We start from the raw sequence: 15,832 nt of genomic DNA on the forward strand, positions 1-15,832 counted from the left end.
CTCTCTCTCTCTCTCTCTCTCTCTCTCTCTCTCTCTCTCTCTCTCTCTCTTCTGCTCTCTCATTTTCTCCCCCCTCCCCTTTGCTTTATGCTCTCCCTCAACCAAATGCACTCCAGTAAAGCGTGATCTGAGAAGAATCCTCGTGTGTGGTGGGTGTTTCTTCCTCGCCGGTCGAGAAGCCCGTCTCATCCACCAGCAATCAGATGACTTCTGACAACCCACTCTAGTCCTCATGCCTGTGCTGCAAGCACTTTAAACACTAAGCCATCTCCCCAGCCCCCACCTTCCATGTTGAGACACAGTCTGTCACTAGTATCTGGACTTGCTAAATGCACTAGGCTAGCTGGCAGTAAGCTGCAGGAATCTGCCTCTCTCTACCTCCCTCACACTGGGATTACAAGCACACACCATCACAGCTGACTTCTTTAAGTGGGTTCTGGGGATCTAAATCAGACCTCCGTGCCTTTGTGGCAGGCACATTACTGGCTAAGCTAGCTCTCAGCGCAGTAAGGCATTTCTGGACAGGACCTGAGCTAGCAGTGGTTCTGGTGTGATGCTGCTGTGGCTAGATAGACCAGTCGGAGCACCCTGACATCCCAAGTGTGGCAGAGATTAACACAGGTGGTTTTGGTCTTGTGCTTTTCTTTTCCACTTTTCTTCAGAATTGGATTTTTTTTCAAAATGAAAAGTTTATTAGCAAGCCTCTCCACTTCTAGAAAACTCCGGTGGCCCTTTCCATAGGTGGGTGGGGACCCACAGACATAAGGTGCCTAATTCGCTCTTCATTCTTCAGACTCTAGCAGATCTCCTGGCTCAGAACCACTGTACTGTTATCCTGCAGCTTTCGCATGAGGCACACAAGTCCCTGGGGACCCAGTTTCAGCATCTCTGTGCCCCCATCTCCCACTGCTGTGTGTGTCTGAGGATCCAGCCACCCTTACAATCCAGCTCCTTACCTCTGGGCCATTCTTCGAAGAAACACATAGTTCTTGATTTAAAGGCTGCCTGTCATTCTGCACAGTTGGGGAGACTCCTTCCCTCCATTCTTAGCCCTATGTCAGCCCCTTTAAATGATCCCTTGCCCCGTTAAGACATGCCCATTCACATCTGCTTCCTCCAGGACAGGACACGCACGCTCATCATTTCTGCAAACTGCAGCATCTAAGCACATGCTAGCCCTTCAGACCACAGGTGAGCCGAGCTCACGGGAAACACAAGTGAACACGTAATTCAGCTGCAGGCTCATCCTGTGGCTTTCCAATTGTTCTATCATGTTCAAAGGACCATGGCGGCAGTCACAGACGGCTCTAAAGATCAGCTGCTAAACCAGACAGAGCAGTGGCACGTGAATCCACCTTCACACCTTACACTTTGAATCAGCCCAACTTGTAGGAGAAAAACAAGCAAACAAACCTCAAGAGCCCAACAGTAAATGAAACACACCACGCTGTGGCATAAACCACACTTGTTGAACACACTTCAAGATGCTTTTGAGGGCCTTGATAGCCTCCCACCAACCCGAGAACATCTCTATATAGGCCCAGACTGTCCCCAGACAACACTAACACTTGCAGGTAGGACCAGACAGGAATTCTTTTTACAGATATGGCACTGGGGTGAAGCAAAGGGAGCCTCATGTGCATCAACACGTGTCTGCTTGGGAGGCCCACTTAAATCCATGATCCACCTCTACATTCAGACCTGCTGAGGTCTTGCCCAGTCTCCCCTGACTTCCATTTACTCTCTTTTCTGCAGGTTGACACTTCTTCACCCTAAGCTGATTGCCCCTATGTGTTCTCGTGGCTGCCAGAACCTCCCTTCTCAGCAGAATACACCAGGTGCCAATTCAAGCTCACGCTCCTCCCACTTCTGACATCAGCTCCCACTTCCGCAAGCATAACAGTTTTCCACTGTACCTCACTTTGTTGCAAAAAATAAAGGCTCCCCTTCCCCCTTCCTGGGATCATCAGTGGTAAGCTAAATACTGAAGTCCAAACAGTTGTGCATAGGCCAAGTCCTACGTAACTACAGTGCAACCATTAAGAATCAAGGAGGTGACCCAGAGAGATCACCACCACTCTCTAACCTTGCCAAATGACCATATGAGAAAGGAAAGGCTGCTCACAGTCTACGGTCACCCTTAGTGTTTCTTTAGTCTTCATGGAGCGGTCCTTTGGTCTTTCCTTGTAACGTGGCATCTATTTCAGAGTATCACTTCTTTCAGTGGTGTCCAGGAGGGGCTCTGAGGGTGCTGTGCTCCTGGAGGTGTTAAAGAAGCGTCTCCATAGTTTCCCATCCCACCCTAGCGGGTGACTCTGTTAAATGAACTCTGTCACCCGTGTCTCTCTGGTATTTCCTATTCATGTTGTAGTGCATCTAGTAAGTGCTTTGTGGAGTAAGGGCCCTGGGCTATGTAAATACCTTCATACGCATTTCGTTCACTGATCCCCCCCCCCCAGTTTTATAACGTGACTGAATTAATGATGACAATAGTAGTTAACAGATGATTTTTTTAATCCCACCATCTTTTACACTGACCATTTGAATTCTCATACAGGTAAAACATTCTCCTTTATTCCTTCCTTCTAGTCATGCATCAAGAGTTTCACATTATCCAGCGAGTTCTAATCTCTGCCTGCTGAATGCTTTGATTCTGCAACAATGCCAAGCTTGGCCAAGGCAAACACCTTACGGCTGGTTCCTGTGCCGTTGGGCATGTCCCGACTATCCTTTGAGCCCTTCCTTACTTGGTGACACCAAAGATATTTCAGGCTTATCCTGTACTTCTTCCCCTGGCCCAGATCCAGTCCTTTCTCCAAGAGGATAAATGTAATTTGGAAACCAAAACTTGACTAATCGGCCGTGTGGTCAGGTGTACTGCTCCCAGATCTGTCGGGGGACACAGTCAGGAAATGCACAGGCCCTGCGAGCCCTTTATAAGAGTAGGCAGGCACTCAGTTCTGGATGCTTGTAGTCCTCCCAGCATCAGCTGAAGCCTCTCCCAGAGGATGTCCTCAGGAGCTGCAACACTGGGCTGAGGCCTGTCTTTACTTTACAGGGGGAGGAAACAGGAAGGCAACTCAGTTGGTGAGCCATGTGAACATGACGACCAAAGTTCACTCTCCATAAAAAGCAGGGTGTGCCTCACACCCTGAAGAGACAGCACAATTTGGAGTCGATTTATTTTTTTTAAACAGGACATGAAGGAATGAGGGGGGATATGGGAGGAGCTAAGAGAAAGGACATTGTATGAAACTGTCAAATAGTTGATAAAACATTTTTAAAGCAGGGTGTGGCCACATGCATTCCTAATACCAACTCCAAGTTAGCAGAGGCAGATGGGGCTCCCCAGCCAATGGAAGACGCTGTCTCAAAATACAAGGCTCTTGAGGAACAATGCCTGAACTTAACTTTTGGCTTCCACATGCACTTACATGTAGGCCTGCACAAAACATTTGTATCTGCTTGCAAAAACACACACGCATGCACATGAACAACACATCACACACATGCATGCATGCACACACACAGCCCAGAGTAGCTACCCTGCCCTTCTCCATCTAATAGCACAGGAATGTACTGTGTAGCAGGTTACAAGCCCTCACCAGATGCTGAATCTTCCCACACTCCTTTGGCCTCTGAAACTAGGAAAAGTAACTGTTGTTTATAAGTTTCCCAGTGTGTGGTATATTGTTATAGACCCACAAGGCACCATCTAAGGACCTGAAGTGGGCAAGGCTCAGCATAGCCTGCAATCATGGTGGCTTTTCTGCACAACCCCACGTAGCTGTGCCTGCTAAGCAGGGATGGGAAGATAGTGTCGTCCTCTGCTGCATTCTCATGCTCCGCTCTGCAAGCTGACTGTGTCGTCTTGTCTACAGCCAGACCACCCTGAACGTGCCTGATCTCATCCAACTGATCATTTTTGTTGTGCTGCTGTGTGTTTAACTCTGCTTTGTGGCCTTATAGGGAGCCTTCAGGAATTCCTGGGTTCTCTTAAAGAGTCCTAACTCAGTCCTCAGAACCCAGGACCCAGACAGAGCCAACCTGGTCCACAGGAGAATCTTCTCTTTGAATAGTAGTACCCAAAAGAGTTTCCACAGGTAACAGTGACAATCATATTTGATTGTCAGGTAGCCATGCATGCGACAAAGGGACAAGCCCCTCTGTGGTTTTCCAGAATATTCCATCCAAAGCTCCTCTCTCCTTTGCTAGCAGCACTATGTGGCTTCTGCCTTTATTGTGCTGCCCAGCTGCCATCTTTGGAAGTATCTATTACCTGGGTAACACAGAAGCACTTATCTACTGCAAGAGCTGATGGGGGAGGGAACGACCCCACTGGATAAGCAAAGCCATGCAAGAGAAGGGCAGGTAGAAGTCAGACTTGACCCATCCAGATCTCCTGTCCTTTAGAAATGACAAGCAGGTTCCTGGCATGACGGGTGTTTAACAATACTGTCGGGGATTTCGATTGCATGTGTATAAAATGTTACCACAAAGGCCTAACATTCTGGATGGCTTACATTTCTCAAAAGAGAGAAAGGCATATAGTAAACATCCCTTGCTTGCTGTATGATATGACACTAGCGAGGCCCAAGGAACCAATCCATGAAGCAGTCTCCTGTCCACTAAAAATACAAAACTTGCAAAAAGACACAGTTCACAAATCTACGCTGCATTTAAAGATAATAAACATGCATACCGAGTCTGTAGAGTAGTGAAGCCCTCAGAAGACACCTTTTAGGTGCACGAGGGTCCCTCTAACTTAGGGATTCTCAAGTTTGGGGTGTCGTAAGCATGACAAGAAAACGCTGAGGGTGACAGACCCCTCTTCCAAGGAATGGAAGAGAAAACACACACACCCTTTGTGCATACAGCTGCGCACATCGTCTGGAGGCTGATCGCTGAACCCCTCTCCTGCCATGACTGAAGAATCCCCCTACTGTGTTCCGTGGTCTTGACTGCTCTGGGCTGAGTTTGAACAGCAGCATCAAGGAACACAGGTCAACTAGCTTCCCAAAGACAGATGGGAATGTTTCAGACTTTGTGGGTCTGTCTGTAGCAATTACTCAACTCTACCATGGTAGCAGAAAGTGGACATGACCATGTTCTAGTAAAGCTTTCTTTACAAAAACAGGAGTAGAAACTGCATGAGCCAACGGCCTACCACGCAAGCGCACGGACCTGAATTCCATCCCCAGAACATTGTTGTGCACGTGTTCTGCATACCCACCACTGGAGAGGCAAAACATTTGGATCCCTGGGGCTCTCTGGCTAGCTGACTATACTCCATCTATGAGTCATGAGTGAGAGATCCTATCTTAAAGAAAACCTAAGGCACCCAGAGTCTGACAGTTGAGGTCCCCTGGCCTCCCCTCCACATACAAACATCTGCCTGCACACACACACACAGAGAGAGAGAGAGAGAGAGAGAGAGAGAGAGAGAGAGAGAGAGAGAGAACAGGGGAAGGAACTAAAGGCCACTGCTCTTGCCCAGCGTATGTGAGGCTTTAGTTTAATTCCCAGCACTGGAAAGTAAAAGAAACCCAGTACAAAGAACACAATGGGAAAATCCCCAAGCTAAGCCAAGCTCAGGGATCTTTAAACGGCTGTGCTTATTTCTGCCAGGTATTTATCACACTCACTTGTTATTCTCTGACCAGCAATACCATGTATGACACTTCTTTCCTCCTAAACAATCTGCTGTGAACAAGCCATTGTTCCCTTTCCAGCTAACACAATGAAGGCAGAATAATTCCATGGTATCACCATTTCCTGAAAGACCCTTTGCGACCTCCTCCTCTCTCTGTGCTGTTCTATTGACAGCTGACCACAAACCAGATAACAAAGAAGCCCATTCCTTCATGTTCCCAGGGGTCCTTTCTGGAGGAGGCTGTTGTCGCTGTTTGAACAAACCTGGCAGCTGTCACACTCTGCCACCCCCAGGCAGGTTTTGTTTCCCTGGCATCTAGAACCACAGGAGGTGCTCCCTGGCCTCTGCTTCCCTTTGTGGCAGAAGGTCAGGTGTTCAGCCATGAGATGCCTATCTGCCCCCCTCCCTTGCCTTACATCACAGCCTGGAGTCCGTGGAAAGTGCATGGTTTGGACAGGTTTCCTCCAGAGCCCCACATCTGGAGCACAGGCCTGAGCACACACTAGCCACCCTGCTCTGAAAGGATTGCAGGAAGCAGGGCTGCTGGACAAATCCAAAAATAAAAATTTGTTTTCAATTCTCATGTACGCTGTATAAAAGCCGGCTCTCGCTAGAAGTAACGTAGGCCTGTGGTGAACCACAATACTGATGCTTTGGGAAACCATGCTGCAGTTTATCAAGAAACTTAATATAGAATTACCATTTCATTTAGCAAATCCACTGTGGGCACATGCCCAGAAAAACCAAATCAAGACCTTGAAGACTTTAAGACATATGTTGCAGATTATTTCTAATAGATAAAATAAGAAAAATTTAGGCATCACAGACAGATGAACAGATAGGTAAAATACAATACATTCATACAACAAACTACTATGTAGTCTTAAAAGGCCAAAATGCCTGCCACCTGTTATAATATCAATGTGTCTTGAGGTCACTACACTGAGTAAGTCAGTCACAGAACCACAAGGATCATATGACCCCACTGAAGCAAGGTAATTCATACAGTCAAAGGGATATGGCTTCACAGGCACAATGCCCTCCTGCTGTGTACAAGGCCCTGGTTTCTCTCCTGAGCACCACACACACACACACATACACACACGCACACACATGCACACGCAGATGCACACATGCACATACCTATACACACAGGCATACAGACACATACACGCACACACACGCACACACATGGACACACAGATGCACACACACATACTTATACACACATAGGCACACATGCACACACACATGCACACACACATGCACACACGCACACACACATGGACACACAGATGCACACATGCACAAGCATGCACATACCTATACACACAGGCACACAGACACATGCATGCACACACACGCACACGTGCATGCACGCACACGCATGCACACACATGGACACACAGATGCACATACACATACTTATACACACACAGGCACACACAAAAGCACACATACACATACACTTGTGTACACACAGGCACACACGCACATGCACACACATGCACACACACACTTGTACACACACATAGACACACACACAGGCACACGTGCACAAGCAAAGGGGATAAAGGGTGTGAGAGAGACAGTGATGGTTGTCAGGAACCGAGAGGGTTAGTATTAAGAGGTACAGAGTTTAAATTGTACAAAACAAAACTAGAAAGTTCCAAAAATTGTGGCTGTGAGTATTTAACATCAGTGAACCACACATTTAAAATAAAGCTGGGGCTGCGAGGTGGCTGAATTGGTGAAGTGTTGCATAAGCACACAAACCCGAGTTCAGCTCCCCAGAAGCACTGCAAAGCTCCAAGTGCAGCAATGAGTGCTGCAATGCATGCATGACCTTTGCACCAGGTAGGCAGGCACAGGCAGACACCTGCAGCGCTCCCTGGCACTTCTCTGAGTCCGTCTGGGGGCTTTGGGCTCAGAGACAGAACATCTCAAGAAAGGTGAGATGGAGAGTGAGAAAAAAATACATTCAGTGTTGACTTCTGACGTCTGTACACACAAACACAGTTATGTCCTGGGACCTGTATGTGTGTGCATGCATGCAAGCGTGCAAGTGCACATGCACACACAAACATATGCACATACCAATACACACAGGCATAAGCCACATGTATAAAAATTACATGAATATAAAATAAAAAGACTAAAATGAAAGAATGTTATATGTATTTCACCATAAGTAAAAGTAAAATACATTAAAAGCACGAAGCATTTATAAGGCAGGAGGAACCATGCAGTGACTTTCCGCCAAAACAAAAGGGAGTCCTTCATCACTCCAGGCTGGTGGAGGAACCCATGCCCAATCTCCCGAATCTCTCGCTTGCTCCTTGGCCTTGCTCTGGCTTACAGGGAACTCACAGGAGCATTTTTTCATTTAAAGGTAAAATTCCACACAGACAGGTCAGTGCATTGGTCCCCTCCTGTCTACTTAGAAATAAGGTAACAGGAGCATGGATGCCCATGTCACATGGTTTAAACCCTTTATCTCCTGTGAGGGCAATAAAACTTGATTTCTCAAGGGATTTGAAAAGTGCATTTAACCTAGGTTTTGAAAAGCTCTGATGACCTTTAGATATTCACATAGCCTTGCAAAAAAAAAAATGCTTCTTTAATCTGTTGATTAACAATTTATGCAGAGCAAATAACAGGGCCTGATTCCTTCTCTTTGCTTCCTTTCTTCTCCCAGGGCCATCCCTGGACACAAGACCAGACCCTGTCAGGTTTTCACACAGCTAGGGAAGCAGGCTAACGTGCCCTTTACGGTCATGTGTAGAGGTGACAGTTTGGATGTGTGAAGGGGGAAATACCAGACCTCAGAGAAAACCTCACTGGATAATCAAGTCATCCCAAAGATAGGAGCTCTTCTGAGGCTGACACCAGCACCTGCCATTCAGCTGCCATCTGCACTGACTCTACCACCCAGAAGCTTCTGAACAGAAACAAAACAAAACAAGCAAAACAAAAGCTGATCTCCCTTCCAATAAGATGTTGAAGTTTTTAGCTTATATTTGAAAAGAGTGCTTCACCCCCTGCGGGTTCGAAGGTTCCACTGTCATTTCATTTCAAGGGTCTTAAGACACAGCTGGGACCGTGCTAAACTAAATCTGTCATCAAAATAAGACTACAGGCTCCTCTCTACCACACCAGCAAACCCACTCTTGTGGGGCCTCCCGGAATGGCAGTCATCACTGTCCCTTAAAAAAATCTGACCTTGAACCCATTTGAAAGCTTATTCAATGCACATTGCTACAATTTCAATGTGCACCCCAAAATGCGCACGTTGTGGCCTGATCCCCAGTATAAAGGGATGAGGAGGAGCCAAGGTCATGAGGGTGGTAGTCACAACCCAAGCCAGCCACTGTGCAGGGACACAGCTAGAAGTCACCATCTGTGCAATAGGCTCTCATCAGACACCAGATTTCCCTCGATCGTGGGCTTTTGCCTTCCAGAATGGTGAAGATTATATCTCAGTTCTTTCTAAGTCAGCCTACGGCATTCTGTCACCGTGGCCTAATGTAAGTGAGAGATACACTTCCTAATTCTCAATGCGACCTGGCTCTCTTTTCCTTCTCTCTAAGATGTAAAAGTTACCCCCTCTCACACAGGGACTGTCTGCTATGGCATCTTGTAATGAAAATCAAAGGTTTAAAGCCATTATCATCAAATAGTGGGGCACTTCCTCGCAGCCACATATGTGGTTTCTCATCAGTCCCTTGGCTGCCGCCGCACGCTGCTCACTCCCCAGACTTTGGACTTCTGCTCCTGCGGTGGGGACATTCCTTCCCCTCCTGTTCTGAAGAGGAAGGGGCCCTGGATTGCCAGCGGCAGCCTCTCAGCACCAGGGTGTCCCTATTCTCTTCTCCCAGTGTTGGCCCCACAGATGCTGGTGTCATTACCCTCACCGCTGCACGTGACCATGAGGTATAGTCTGCGCGAGCGAGCAGCACCAAGCACAGGACTGGCGGCTGCGGCTTACTTCCTGAGAAGAAAGCTAGAACAGGCGCTGCACTTCTCCAGGTTCTGAGCTGCCCAAGGACAGATCAGAGGTCTGACCAAACAAGACCCTTTAGAAATTCTTCGGTTTGAACTTGAATCTCGCACACAGGTACTGAGGATGTACTGAGTGTACCCACTTAGCAAACCAGAGGTCCTGGGCTCAAGCTGACACCATCACTTTTACTTCTTTTAGTATTCAATTTTTAATTTTTTTTTTTTGGTCCTAAGAATTAAATCTAGGACTTCCTATATGCTAAGAAAGTACTCTCCCACTGAACCCCAACAACCTTCATTCGTATCTAAGATGTCTCTCTCATCCCATCTTCGGCTCACCCACAGGTTTGACCTTAAATCCACTTACAAGCCTTCTCTGCTCCACTGACTCGGGTTGTCTTGTGAGCTGTCCCGTCTGGCTGGGGATTTTTGATAGTAGCCCAGCGTGGAACTCTGTTCAACTTCGTGTATTGGGCACTGCAGTCCTGTTGTCACGCCTGTGGGAGTTCACGACCCTCTCCCAACACTGCAGTACCAGCCTTTCCCACAGCTCCTGTGACAGACAACCACCCCATGCCTCCCAGGGCTCTCCTGATCCCAGTCTTGCTAGCTAGCCCAGCAATCCAGGCTAGCCTCCACGCCATTCACTCTGCAGGACTCTGACACAAGCTGACACACCTCCCCGCCCCACTTCCTCCGGACCTGGGCCCCAAGGCATTGTCTTACCAAGGGTTTCCTTGAGCCCTGTTGGGCTTTGAATGAGAATGGCTGCCATGTGTTTGACTGCTTGGTCCCCAGTAATTGAAACTGTTTAGGAAGGCTTAGGAGGTGTGGCCTTGCTGGGGCAAGTGTGTCACCCTGAGTGGGCTTTGTATTTTCTTTCTTTTTTTTTTTTTTTAGGTTGAAAGTTTTATTTTTTTTTAATTTATTTATTTATTGAGGATTTCTGCCTCCTCCCCGCCACCACCTCACATTTCCCTCCCCCTCCCCTGATTAAGTCCCTCTCCCTCATCAGCTTGAAGAGCCATCAGGGTTCCCTACCTGTGGGAAGTCCAAGGACCGCCCACCTCCATCCAGGTCTAGTAAGGTGAGCATCCAAACTGCCTAGGCTCCCCCAAAGCCAGTACGTGCAGTAGGATCAAAAACCCATTGCCATTGTTCTTGAGTTCTCAGTAGTCCTCATTGTCCGCTATGTTCAGCAAGCCCTTGCCAGACCGTCTGCCTCTGCCTGCAGCTTGTGGATCAGATGTGAGCTCTCAGCTACCTCTCCAGCACTATGCCTGCCGCCATGCACCCCCATGAGGTTCCCTGTGAACTAACTCGGTGAAACTATAAGCAAGCCCCCAATTAAATGCTTTTTCTATAAGTTGCCTTCTCCTCACAGCTATAGAACAGTAACAAGACTTTTTTGAAATGACAACTCCTAGTATCTTTTGTTCATTTTCTTTGTTTGTCATTTAAAAAAAAAATTGAGACACACATATGCCCCCTCCCTATTCCAGGCTGTGTGACGTCACCCTATCTCCTTGCATGATCAGCTCTCTGCGCTTTTCTCCTGCTGTGACCCCAGCATCTGGAGCTGTGCTCTGCTCTCAGCACACACTCAGAATAAGGCTGCCTCTGGGCTCCTCTCCCATCAACCAGCAATGAATAAGTCCTGTGAGGCGGCAGAGTTTGCTGCTCTGGCCAACTCTGTCTGTCTGGGATCCACAACACTGTTTACACTTCCCTGGCTCGTTCAATGTTTTTTGCAAGAGGCATCGCTATTTCTACAATCTTTGTAACCATTAATAATTGCCCCAAATGTCTGGATGACTACATATTCTAAGAGAGATGCTCTCGGTTTCTATGTCAAACACAATGAAGGAGAAGAAACAGAGTGGCCTGTAGCTCAGTGTCAGACTGCACGCTTAATATGTGTGAAACCTTCGGTTCAGTCCCAACAGCTCCAGGGAAAATAAGTCAGTGTTCCTTGGCTACCAGTCACCCTCCCCAACACCGCTAGAAGTCAGCTGAAGATGTGCCAGCAATATCCTTGCTTAAATGCACAGAGTTTGGCTGCAAGTGGCCTGAACAAAACATAGCAGCCAGATTAGCAACAGTGAAAGCTCCTTCTAATACCAGGGTTGAGTAGACAAAACAAGCCCTACCAGCAGGTTCAGGGGAAGGCCTTTCTTTCCAAAGAGCTCCTGCCTAGACGTACAGTGGGCTGTGGTAGAGAAAGCACTAGAAGTGGGGCGGGCAGGTGTCCTCCTACTTCTCAATTCTCATCCTTCACTTCCTGCAAGAGATCAAAACCAACCTGAGCTCTGAACCTTTCTCCCACCTCTCACAGGGTGCAGCAGCATCTGGTGCAGGCTGAAAGGCTTTGCTGCAGCCCCTACTGTGTTCACCAGGGACTGCTCTGGACCTCCACAGCTGCCTTAATGCAAGGATGCTCGCTTTCCTCACGTGATCACAGCATCCACATCCATACCTGGTCTGAAGATAGGTAAGTGGCATCCAGGCTGCTACAAGTTCTCTAACCATTAATAATTGTTCCACATTTTATTCCTGCTAACTCAAATCACTTCCATACTTCCATACTGCTTACAGAGCCTAATACCACGTAAATTCTGGGCAAATCATTCATGAAGCCAGTTTTTTGTTTCTTTTGATGAGAGTATGAACAAGGAATCTGCAAATACACAGACTATACGGAAACTTAGAAAGGTTGAATGGTCTCTGGCTCAACTCCATTGAAAAACAAGGCTGAGTTTTATACTACACAGTCTGCTTGCTTTATAGAAAATCTTCATTTTGTTTCTTTAAGGAATTCCTCTGGGCCCATTATTATACTTTATAAGAAGTAAGTTGTAGGAGACATTGGGGTCCCTCTTGGTTGCAGACACATTAAGGAGGTCTGAGTCCCTGAGTTGAAACAGCTAAAGGTGACTACCAGAATCATACTGAAGTCTGTGCACTTTTTTAAAAATGTGGAGAACGAACTTTTAAAAGTTGAACTGGACAGCGCTACACTGTAGCTTCTCACTGTACCCCTCAGGCAGACAGATCTCCCTCATTAACTGAGTTTTAAGTGGCACCTTGCTTCTTGACGAAGCCCTGGCAGGTTCTATAAATGTAGGACCATTCTCGGCGTTTCTGAGAGCTCAGCTTCCCTAGTGCTAAGAGACTCTCACATCTCTGTTCAAACTGTCAGGGAGACATGGAGGAGCACCAGCTATTGGACTCCATGTCTCTGGAAGAGGCCCTTTCTTTTTCCTGCCCAACTGTGGATTTTATAGCCACCTCAGTAATTCCAGAGCAATGAAAGCCCACGAATCAGAGCTGCCAGAACTGAAGTGGCAAGGCTTCCTCTACAAGACACGTGACTGGCCAAGTTACCTGTCCTGCTGTGCCTTCATGCCTCCTTCCGGAAAGTCATGAAAACAGCACCTCACACAGTTCCTGCATGGTGAGGGGAGGAAGGCCAAGCAAAGCCCACCCGCGGCACATGGCCTGGCATACAGCTGCCACTTGGCGGGTACTACCATTATCCAATCCCATCACTTTTTCTTCTGGGGTTTTAAGTGGAACTGGAGGAGGAACAAAGTTCTCTAAACACTTTCAACAATTCCTCCACATCTTTAAAATGGTTCTCCTGTAGCTCTCCAGTAAAACAACTCAAACAGCTGGTATAATCCTACCAAACTGATGGCCAGCTCTAATTGCCAATAAAACTCAAACTACTGAAAGGTGGAACTGAGCTGCCTATAGCTCTTTGGACCATAAGAAACTTATATTGAGGGACCTCAGGAAAAGAGGATTTTACTCTGTACCATTTCTATGAGAAACATAGTCACAGGAGGACTGGCAAATAGTACCTAGAAACGGGGAGGTTAAAACTGCAGCATGCGATTTTACAGCTGGCCCAAGCTACTTCTTTCAGCTCACGCTGAGAAAGACCCCCCCCCCCGTATCCCCCTCCAGGTGGCCCCAGAACTCACACACAAATGGGCCCTGGCCAATTTCCTATGCTGCCCAGTCCAAGGCAGAGGGACAGGAGCAGGGACAAAACACAGTGTCTTTCTTAGTCCTTATAAAAGCATGGGGAGGGCATCTTAGCTGCCTAAACGGCTTATAGATAAATAAGCCGTCAGAGTCCCTCAGTGAGGTTAAGGGTCAGCTTTAAACTGAGACAATATAAACCAGACAGTCTCAAAACACAGACCTGCTTGGTGTGGCCTTTATAAAATCAAGCCTACAAGTTTCTATGTAAACCCAAATAGTTAAATGACCAATAAGAAGTCACATGACACCAGAGCAGGTGTCCCTATTTATTCCCCATCTCAGAATCTTATACAGCCATCTGTTCTTGTGCCTGAAAATAATGGGCTCATTCTCTAGACCACTGTCTTTCCAGCCACGACCCAGAAATCCCACTGAAAATCCAACAGCAACATCTGCCTGATATCTTACTATATATAATATATATATAATAGTTTTATCTGCAACATCTTCCCTGAGACATGTGGAAGGCACATAGTATCACCTATCGTCAAAGGCCAGGGTGACAAGGTGATGTGCACTCCAGAGCTGGCTTCAGCAGCACAGAACACCACAGCCCAGAACACCCAAGGAACCAGGAGGCAATGAGGACAACCGTCCAGAAACAGTGGCTTCAAAGGAAAAAATCCACCATTATCTCTCTCTCCTTCCAATTGGAGACTTAAGCACATATACAAAAGCAATATCAACCAATTCTCAAGAGACAGCCCCGTTTGAGATGAGACCCTCCTCTGTCTGCCTGTTCCCTGGCACATCTGAGCTATGACAGTGTCTGCAGACACTAATGTGGTGGCTCCCGTGCTCAGGAGTGCTGCGTGACTAGGTGGCATGGTTGTCTGGAGTGACAGCACAGCCCCTAAACTGACCACTGGGAGATGACTCAGTATCCTCCATGGGGCATCCCCCTAAGCTCAGAGACCACGTCCTGATCAGCCTCCCAGGAAACCAGTCTGTGACCTTCAGCAGATCCTCTGCAGGGGTCATTGCTGCCATCAAGCTGTGGTGCTTGCTTCCGCGTGACTTTGAGCAGTTCTGAGTTAATTGTCTAGGCTACAGTTTGCATGTCAGGACTCTCTCTCTCCCTCCCTTCCTCTCTCCTTCTTTCTCTCCCTCCCTCCTCCTCCCTCCCTCCATCCCTCCCCCTTTCTCTCTCTCTTTCTCTCTCCCTCCCTTTCTTCCCTCCCTCTCCCCACCCCCCCAGTGCGTGTTCGCAAGCACGTATGTGGGGGTTGCTGTACATATATGTACAGGCAACAGGACAACCTGGACTGCCATTCTTCAGGTGCCATCCACCTTGCTTTGATTGCATTGTTGGCCCAGAACTTGGCAATTAGACTAGGCTGGCTGCAGTGAGCTCCAGGGATCTGCCTGCCTCCACCTTGGACAGGGATTACAAGTACATATCACCAGGCCCTCAGCCTTGCAAAGGAGGTACTTTGTGGATGGAGATCTCCCCAGAGTCCAAGACTAGACATCAGGACTTTAGAAGTGTAACTGGTGACTCTACCAAGCACCCAAAATTGAGACCCGCAGCTATGGGAAGTAAGAGCCACACCTTCCTGCTCCCGCCACAGCTGCTAAGGACCATGAACCATTTCACAGCTAAAAATTATTCAAATATGCTGGCCAGGGGCCCTGCTTACAAATAAATAAAAATAAATAAATAAAAATAAATGAATAAAAATAAATGAATCAAGCAAGCAAAAAAAATTATTCAAATACTAGCCGGGTAGTAGTGGCACACATCTTTAATCTCAGCACTCGGGAGGCAGAGGAAGGTGATCTCTGTGGGTTTGAGGCCAACCTGGTCTATACAGCTAGTTCTAAGACAGTCAAGGCTGCACACAAAGAAACCCTGTCTCAAATAAATAAATAAATGATTCCATAATTTAGCATTCACAGACACAATCTGCTCCTTGTAAAATTTAAAAGTATTTGATACTGGTCCCCTGGTCTTCCTGACCTCCCACCCAACCTGCAGTTCCCGGTGAATACAAAGTATCACTCTTATGATTAACAATATCTAGATAGTGTTTCCTAGTCTACAAACTTAGAAGATGCAATGTCCCATTTAACCATGGGAAGAATGGGGAAATAAATTCCTGCTGCTGCTGTGACAAATTTCAACAA

The 15,832-nt window shown here is 47.3% G+C and overlaps 1 protein-coding gene across 3 annotated transcripts in view; it reads right to left on the reverse strand.

Annotated features, from left to right (window-relative positions):
- Rnf152 (ring finger protein 152) overlaps positions 1 to 15,832 on the reverse strand; it is a 75,574-nt gene that overhangs the window by 24,469 nt on the left and 35,273 nt on the right. The window contains exon 3 of one of the 3 annotated variants that reach the window (XM_013346688.2): positions 11,806 to 11,936. The exons of the other annotated variants lie outside the window; for them this stretch is intronic. The gene's annotated coding sequence lies outside the window, so the exon portion shown is untranslated. The remainder of the gene's footprint in view (positions 1 to 11,805; positions 11,937 to 15,832) is intronic. 3 annotated transcript variants of the gene reach the window in all.

The sequence above is a fragment of the Microtus ochrogaster genome, chromosome 6 (genome assembly GCF_000317375.1).
Source record: "Microtus ochrogaster isolate Prairie Vole_2 chromosome 6, MicOch1.0, whole genome shotgun sequence".
Classification (NCBI taxonomy): domain Eukaryota; kingdom Metazoa; phylum Chordata; class Mammalia; order Rodentia; family Cricetidae; genus Microtus; species Microtus ochrogaster.